Here is a 9,734-nt window from a genome sequence, read left to right as displayed (position 1 = left end):
CAGGGGCTGGATCCCTGCCCCACGCAGCCCATGTGGCCCCCCGGGAGGGGTGGCCCCTCCCGGTGGACCCCCGGAACCCTTCCGGTGGCCCCGGTACAATACCGGTATGACCCCGAAACTTCCCGGTGTCCGTTTGACAACTTCCCATATATAAATCTTTACCTCCGGACCCTTCCGGATCTCCTCGTGACGTCCAGGATCCCATCCGGGACTCCGAACAACATTCGGTAGTCACATACTAGTCTTCTTAATAACCCTAGCGTCACCGAACCTTAAGTGTGTAGACCCTACAGGTTCGGGAGACATGCAGACATGACCGAGACGCTCTCAGTCAATAACCAACAGCGGGATCTGGATACCCATGATGGCTCCCACATGCTCCTCGATGTTGTCATCGGATGAACCACTATGTCGAGGATTCGATCAAAACCCTGTATGCAATTCCCTTTGTCAATCGGTATGTTACTTGCCCGAGACTCGATCGTCGGTATCCCAATACCTTGTTCAGTCTCGTTACCGGCAAGTCACTTTACTCGTACCGTAATGCATGATCCCGTGTCCAACACCTTGGTCACATTGAGCTCATTATGATGATGCATTACCGAGTGGGCCTAGAGATACCTCTCCGTCATACGGAGTGACAAATCCCAGTCTCGATCCGTGTCAACCCAACAGCTACTTTCAGAGATACCTGTAATGCACCTTTATAGTCACCCAGTTACGGTGTGACGTTTGATACACCCAAGGCACTCTTACGGTACCCGGGAGTTACACGATCTCATGGTCGAAGGAAGAGATACTTGACACTGGCAAAGCTCTAGCAAAACGAACTACACGATCTTTTATGCTATGCTTAGGATTGGGTCTTGTCCATCACATCATTCTCCTAATGATGCGATCCCGTTATCAACGACATCCAATGTCCATAGTCAGGAAACCATGACTATCTGCTGATCACAACGAGCTAGTCAACTAGAGGCTCACCAGGGACATATTGTGGTCTAAGTATTCACACGTGTATTACGATTTCCGGATAATACAGTTATAGCATGAATAAAAGACATTTATCATGAACATTGAAATATAATAATACTTTTATTATTGCCTCTAGGGCATATTTCCAACAGTCTCCCACTTGCACTAGAGTCACCAATCTAGTTACATTGTGATGAATCGAACACCCATAGAGTTCTGGTGTTGATCATGTTTTGCACGCGAGAGAGGTTTAGTCAGCGGATCTGCGACATTCAGATCCGTGTGCACTTTGCAAATCTCTATGTCTCCATCTTGAACATTTTCACGGATGGAGTTGAAGCGACGCTTGATGTGCCTGGTCTTCTTGTGAAACCTGGGCTCCTTGGCGAGGGCAATAGCTCCAGTGTTGTCACAGAAGAGTTTGATCGGCCCCGACGCATTGGGTATGACTCCTAGGTCGGTGATGAACTCCTTCACCCAAATCGCTTCATGCGCTGCCTCCGAGGCCGCCATGTACTCCGCTTCACACGTAGATCCCGCCACGACGCTCTGCTTGCAGCTGCACCAGCTTACCGCTCCACCATTCAACATATACACGTATCCGGTTTGTGACTTAGAGTCATCCAGATCTGAGTCGAAGCTAGCGTCGACGTAACCCTTTACGACGAGCTCTTCATCTCCTCCATAAACGAGAAACATGTCCTTCGTCCTTTTCAGGTACTTCAGGATATTCTTGACCGCTGTCCAGTGTTCCTTGCCGAGATTACTTTGGTATCTTGCTACCAAACTTACGGCAAGGTTTACATCGGGTCTGGTACACAGCATGGCATACATAATAGATCCTATGGCTGAAGCATAGGGGATGACACTCATCTCTTCTTTATCTTTTGCCGTGGTCGGTGATTGAGCCGAGCTCAATCTCACACCTTGTAACATAGGCAAGAACCCCTTCTTGGACTGATCCATTTTGAACCTCTTCAAAATCTTATCAAGGTATGTGCTTTGTGAAAGACCTATGAGGCGTCTCGATCTATCTCTATAGATCTTGATGCCTAATATATAAGCAGCTTCTCCAAGGTCCTTCATTGAAAAACACTTATTCAAGTAGGCCTTAATGCTGTCCAGAAATTCTATATTATTTCCCATCAAGAGTATGTCATCTACATATAATATGAGAAATGCTACAGAGCTCCCACTCACTTTCTTGTAAACGCAGGCTTCTCCATAAGTCTGCATAAACCCAAACGCTTTGATCATCTCATCAAAGCGAATATTCCAACTCCGAGATGCTTGCACCAGTCCATAAATGGATCGCTGGAGCTTGCATACTTTGTTAGCGTTCCGAGGATCGACAAAACCTTCCGGCTGCATCATGTACAGTTCTTCCTTAAGATGCCCGTTAAGGAATGCCGTTTTGACGTCCATTTGCCATATCTCATAATCATAGTATGCGGCAATTGCTAACATGATTCGGACGGACTTCAGCTTCGCTACGGGAGAGAAAGTCTTGTCGTAGTCAATCCCTTGAACTTGTCGATAACCCTTAGCGACAAGTCGAGCCTTATAGATTGTAACATTACCATCCGCGTCCGTCTTCTTCTTAAAGATCCATTTGTTTTCTATCGCTTGCCGATCATCGGGCAAGTCTGTCAAAGTCCATACTTTGTTTTCATACATGGATTCTATCTCGGATTTCATGGCTTCAAGCCATTTGTTGGAATCCGGGCCCGCCATCGCTTCTTCATAGTTCGAAGGTTCATTGTTGTCTAACAACATGATTTCCAGGACAGGGTTGCCGTACCACTCTGGTGCGGAACGTGTCCTTGTGGACCTACGAAGTTCAGCAGTAACTTGATCCGAAGTACCTTGATCATCATCATTGTTTTCCTCTTCAGTTGGTGTGGGCATCACAGGAACGGTTTCCTGCGCTGCGCCACTTTCCCGCTCAAGAGGTAGTACTTCATCGAGTTCTACTTTCCTCCCACTTACTTCTTTCGAGAGAAACTCTTTTTCCAGAAAGCATCCGTTCTTGGCAACAAAGATCTTGCCTTTGGATCTTAAGTAGAAGGTATACCCTACAGTTTCCTTAGGGTATCCTATGAATACGCATTTTTCCGACTTGGGTTCGAGCTTTTCAGGTTGAAGTTTCTTGACATAAGCATCGCATCCCCAAACTTTTAGAAACGACAGCTTAGGTTTCTTTCCAAACCATAATTCATACGGTGTCGTCTCAACGGATTTAGACGGTGCCCTATTTAAAGTGAATGTAGCTGTCTCTAGAGCGTATCCCCAAAATGATAGCGGTAAATCGGTAAGAGACATCATAGACCGCACCATATCCAATAGGGTGCGATTATGATGTTCGGACACACCGTTTCGCTGAGGTGTTCCAGGCGGCGTGAGCTGTGAAACGATTCCACATTTCCTTAAGTGTGTACCAAATTCGTGACTTAAGTATTCTCCTCCACGATCTGATCGTAAGAATTTTATCTTTCGGTCACGTTGATTCTCTACCTCATTCTGAAATTCCTTGAACTTTTCAAAGGTCTCAGACTTGTGTTTCATCAAGTAGACATACCCATATCTACTCAAGTCATCTGTGAGAGTGAGAACATAACGATATCCTCCGCGAGCCTCAACGCTCATTGGACCGCACACATCGGTATGTATGATTTCCAACAAGTTGGTTGCTCGCTCCATTGTTCCGGCGAACGGAGTCTTGGTCATTTTGCCCAAAAGGCATGGTTCGCATGTGTCAAACGATTCATAATCAAGAGACTCTAAAAGTCCATCGGCATGGAGCTTCTTCATGCGCTTGACACCAATGTGATCAAGGCGGCAGTGCCACAAGTATGTGGGACTATCGTTATCAACTTTAAATCTTTTGGCATCTACACTATGAACATGTGTAATATTACGCTCGAGATTCATTAAGAATAAACCATTGACCATCGGAGCATGACCATAAAACATATCTCTCATATAAATCGAACAACCATTATTCTCAGACTTAAATGAGTAGCCATCTCGTATTAAACGAGATCCAGATACAATGTTCATGCTCAAACTTGGCACTAAATAACAATTATTAAGATTCAAAACTAATCCCGTAGGTAAATGTAGAGGCAGCGTGCCGACGGCGATCACATTGACTCTGGAACCATTCCCGACGCGCATCGTCACCTCGTCCTTCGCCAGTCTCCGTTTATTCCGTAGCTCCTGTTGTGAGTTAAAAATATGAGCAACGGCACCGGTATCAAATACCCAGGAGTTACTATGAGTACTGGTAAGGTACACATCAATCACATGTATATCAAATATACCTTTGGTTTTGCCAGCCTTCTTATCCGCTAAGTATTTGGGGCAGTTCCGCTTCCAGTGACCCTTCCCCTTGCAATAAAAGCACTCAGTCTCAGGCTTGGGTCCATTCTTTGACTTCTTCCCGGTAACTGGCTTACTAGGCGCGACAACATCTTTGCCGTCCTTCTTGAAGTTCTTCTTACCCTTGCCCTTCTTGAACTTAGTGGTCTTATTGACCATCAACACTTGATGTTCTTTCTTGATTTCAGCCTCTGCTGACTTCAGCATCGAGAACACTTCAGGAATGGTCTTTTCCATCCCCTGCATGTTGTAGTTCATCACAAAGCTCTTGTAGCTTGGTGGGAGCGACTGGAGGATTCTGTCAATGACCGCCTCATCTGGGAGGTTAATGTTCAGCTGGGTCATACGGTTGTGCAACCCAGACATCTTCAGGATGTGCTCACTGACAGAACTGTTTTCCTCCATCTTACAACTGTAGAACTTGTCGGAGACATCATATCTCTCGACCCAGGCATGAGCTTGAAAAACTAGTTTCAGCTCTTCGAACATCTCATATGCTCCGTGGTGCTCAAAACGCTTTTGGAGCCCCGGTTCTAAGCTGTAAAGCATGCCGCACTGAACGAGGGAGTAATCATCAGCACGAGACTGCCAAGCATTCATAATGTCTTGGTTCTCTGGGACGGGAGCATCACCTAGCGGTCCTTCTAGGACATATTGTTTCCTGGCAGCTATGAGGATGATCCTCAGGTTCCGGACCCAGTCCGTATAGTTGCTGCCATCATCTTTCAGCTTGGTTTTCTCTAGGAACGCGTTGAAGTTCATGTTGACATTAGCGTTGGCCATTGATCTACAAGACATATTTGCAAAGGTTTTAGACTAAGTTCATGATAATAAAGTTCTAATCAAATTATGAACTCCCACTTAGATTAGACATCCCTCTAGTCATCTAAGTGTTACACGATCCGAGTCGACTAGCCCGTGTCCGATCATCACGTGAGACGGACTAGTCATCGTCGGTGAACATTCTCATGTTGATCGTATCTTCCATACGATTCGTGTTCGACCTTTCGGTCTCCGTGTTCCGAGGCCATGTCTGCACATGCTAGGCTCGTCAAGTGAACCCTAAGTGTTTTTGCTGTGTAAAACTGTCTTACACCCGTTGTATGTGAACGTAAGAATCCATCACACCCGATCATCACGTGGTGCTTAGAAGCGACGAACTGTAGCAACGGTGCACAGTTAGGGGAGAACACTTCTTGAAATTTTATAAGGGATCATCTTATTTACTACCATCGTCCTAAGTAAACAAGATGCATGAACATAATAAACATCACATGCAATTATATATATTTGTGACATGATATGGCCAATATCATATAGCTCCATTGATCTTCATCTTCGGGGCTCCATGATCATCTTGTCACCGGCTTGACACCATGATCTCCATCATCATGATCTCCATCATCGTGTCTTCATGAAGTTGTCACGCCAACGACTACTTCTACTTCTATGACTAACGTTTAGCAATAAAGTAAAGTAGTTTACATGGCGTTATTCAATGACACGCGGGTCATACAAAAAATAAAGACAACTCCTATGGCTCCTGCCGGTTGTCATACTCATCGACATGCAAGTCGTGAATCCTATTACAAAGAACATGATCTCATACATCACAATTCATCATTCATCACAACTTCTGGCCATATCACATCACATGATCAATCGCTGCAAAAACAAGTTAGACGTCCTCTAATTGTTGTTGCATCTTTTACGTGGCTGCAATTGGGTTCTAGCAAGAACATTTTCTTACCTACGAATCACCACAACGTGATTTTGTCAACTTCTATTTACCCTTCATAAGGGCCCTGTTCATCGATTCCGCTCCAACTAAAGTGGGAGAGACAGACACCCGCCAGCCACCTTATGCAACTAGTGCATGTCTGTCGGTGGAACCGGTCTCACGTAAGCGTACGTGTAAGGTTGGTCCGGGCCGCTTCATCCCACAATACCGTTGAGCAAGAAAAGACTAGTAGAGGCAAGTAAGATGACAAAATCCACGCCCACAACAAAATTGTGTTCTACTCGTGCAAAGAGAACTACGCATAGACCTAGCTCATGATGCCACTGTTGGGGAACGTTGCAGAAAATTAAAATTTTTCCTACGGTTTCACCAAGATCCATCTATGAGTTCATCTAAGCAACGAGTCAAGGGAGAGAGTTTGCATCTACATACCACTTGTAGATCGCGTGCGGAAGCTTGCAAGGTGATGATGTAGTCGTACTCGACGTGATTCGAATCACCGATGACCAAGTGTTGAACGGACAGCACCTCCGCGTTCAACACACGTACGGGACGGGAGACGTCTCCTCCTTCTTGATCCAGCAAGGGGGAAGGAGAGGTTGAGGAAGACAGCTCCACCGGCAGCACGACGGCGTGGTGATGGTGGAGAGGCAGTACTCCGACAGGGCTTCGCCAAGCACACAACGGAGGAGGAGAGGTGTTGGGGAGGGGAGGGCTGCGCCTTGGAGGGTGGTGCGGCTGCCCTCCCCTCACCCCTCTATTTATAGGGGGAAGGGAGAAGGGGGCCGGCCCCCTAGAACCCATCTAGGGGGGGTGCGGCGGCCTAGGGGAGAGGGGAGAGGGTGGCTTGCCCCCCAAGCCAAGGGGGGCGCCCCCTCTAGGGTTCCCCCTCAACCCTAGGCGCATGGGCCCAAGGGAGGGAGGTGCGGCCAGCCCACCAGGGGCTGTCTCCCTGCCCCATGCAGCCCATGTGGCCCCCCGGGAGGGGTGGCCCCTCCCGGTGGACTCCCGGAACCCTTCCGGTGGCCCCGGTACAATACCGGTATGACCCCGAAACTTCCCGGTGTCCGTTTGACAACTTCCCATATATAAATCTTTACCTCCGGACCCTTCCGGATCTCCTCGTGACGTCCAGGATCCCATCCGGGACTCCGAACAACATTCGGTAGTCACATACTAGTCTTCCTAATAACCCTAGCGTCACCGAACCTTAAGTGTGTAGACCCTACGGGTTCGGGAGACATGCAGACATGACCGAGACGCTCTCAGTCAATAACCAACAGCGGGATCTGGATACCCATGATGGCTCCCACATGCTCCTCGATGTTGTCATCGGATGAACCACTATGTCGAGGATTCGATCAAAACCCTGTATGCAATTCCCTTTGTCAATCGGTACGTAACTTGCCCGAGACTCGATCGTCGGTATCCCAATACCTTGTTCAGTCTCGTTACCGGCAAGTCACTTTACTCGTACCGTAATGCATGATCCCGTGTCCAACACCTTGGTCACATTGAGCTCATTATGATGATGCATTACCGAGTGGGCCCAGAGATACCTCTCCGTCATACGGAGTGACAAATCCCAGTCTCGATCCGTGTCAACCCAACAGCTACTTTCGGAGATACCTGTAATGCACCTTTATAGTCACCCAGTTACGGTGTGACGTTTGATACACCCAAGGCACTCTTACGGTATCCGGGAGTTACACGATCTCATGGTCGAAGGAAGAGATACTTGACACTGGCAAAGCTCTAGCAAAACGAACTACACGATCTTTTATGCTATGCTTAGGATTGGGTCTTGTCCATCACATCATTCTCCTAATGATGTGATCCCGTTATCAACGACATCCAATGTCCATAGTCAGGAAACCATGACTATCTGCTGATCACAACGAGCTAGTCAACTAGAGGCTCACCAGGGACATATTGTGGTCTAAGTATTCACACGTGTATTACGATTTCCGGATAATACAGTTATAGCATGAATAAAAGACATTTATCATGAACATTGAAATATAATAATACTTTTATTATTGCCTCTAGGGCATATTTCCAACAGTCTCCCACTTGCACTAGAGTCACCAATCTAGTTACATTGTGATGAATCGAACACCCATAGAGTTCTGGTGTTGATCATGTTTTGCACGCGAGAGAGGTTTAGTCAGCGGATCTGCGACATTCAGATCCGTGTGCACTTTGCAAATATCTATGTCTCCATCTTGAACATTTTCACGGATGGAGTTGAAACGATGCTTGATGTGCCTGGTCTTCTTGTGAAACCTGGGCTCCTTGGCGAGGGCAATAGCTCCAGTGTTGTCACAGAAGAGTTTGATCGGCCCCGATGCATTGGGTATGACTCCTAGGTCGGTGATGAACTCCTTCACCCAAATCGCTTCATGCGCTGCCTCCGAGGCCGCCATGTACTCCGCTTCACACGTAGATCCCGCCACGACGCTCTGCTTGCAGCTGCACCAGCTTACTGCTCCACCATTCAACATATACACATATCCGTTTTGTGACTTAGAGTCATCCAGATCTGAGTCGAAGCTAGCGTCGACGTAACCCTTTACGACGAGCTCTTCGTCTCCTCCATAAACGAGAAACATGTCCTTCGTCCTTTTCAGGTACTTCAGGATATTCTTGACCGCTGTCCAGTGTTCCTTGCTGGGATTACTTTGGTATCTTGCTACCAAACTTACGGCAAGGTTTACATCGGGTCTGGTACACAGCATGGCATACATAATAGATCCTATGGCTGAAGCATAGGGGATGACACTCATCTCTTCTTTATCTTTTGCCGTGGTCGGTGATTGAGCCGAGCTCAATCTCACACCTTGTAACATAGGCAAGAACCCCTTCTTGGACTGATCCATTTTGAACCTCTTCAAAATCTTATCAAGGTATGTGCTTTGTGAAAGACCTATGAGGCGTCTCGATCTATCTCTATAGATCTTGATGCCTAATATATAAGCAGCTTCTCCAAGGTCCTTCATTGAAAAACACTTATTCAAGTAGGCCTTAATGCTGTCCAGAAATTCTATATTATTTCCCATCAAGAGTATGTCATCTACATATAATATGAGAAATGCTACAGAGCTCCCACTCACTTTCTTGTAAACGCAGGCTTCTCCATAAGTCTGCATAAACCCAAACGCTTTGATCATCTCATCAAAGCGAATGTTCCAACTCCGAGATGCTTGCACCAGTCCATAAATGGATCGTTGGAGCTTGCATACTTTGTTAGCGTTCCGAGGATCGACAAAACCTTCCGGCTGCATCATATACAGTTCTTCCTTAAGATGCCCATTAAGGAATGCCGTTTTGACGTCCATTTGCCATATCTCATAATCATAGTATGCGGCAATTGCTAACATGATTCGGACGGACTTCAGCTTCGCTACGGGAGAGAAAGTCTCGTCGTAGTCAATCCCTTGAACTTGTCGATAACCCTTAGCGACAAGTCGAGCCTTATAGATTGTAACATTACCATCCGCGTCCGTCTTCTGCTTAAAGATCCATTTGTTTTCTATCGCTCGCCGATCATCGGGCAAGTTTGTCAAAGTCCATACTTTGTTTTCATACATGGATTCTATCTCGGATTTCATGGCTTCAAGCCATTTGTTGGAATCCG

The sequence above is a fragment of the Triticum dicoccoides genome, chromosome 5B (assembly GCF_002162155.2).
Source record: "Triticum dicoccoides isolate Atlit2015 ecotype Zavitan chromosome 5B, WEW_v2.0, whole genome shotgun sequence".
NCBI lineage: Eukaryota > Viridiplantae > Streptophyta > Magnoliopsida > Poales > Poaceae > Triticum > Triticum dicoccoides.
The sequence above is the reverse complement of the archived record's forward strand: the minus strand, read 5'-3'. Positions refer to the sequence as shown.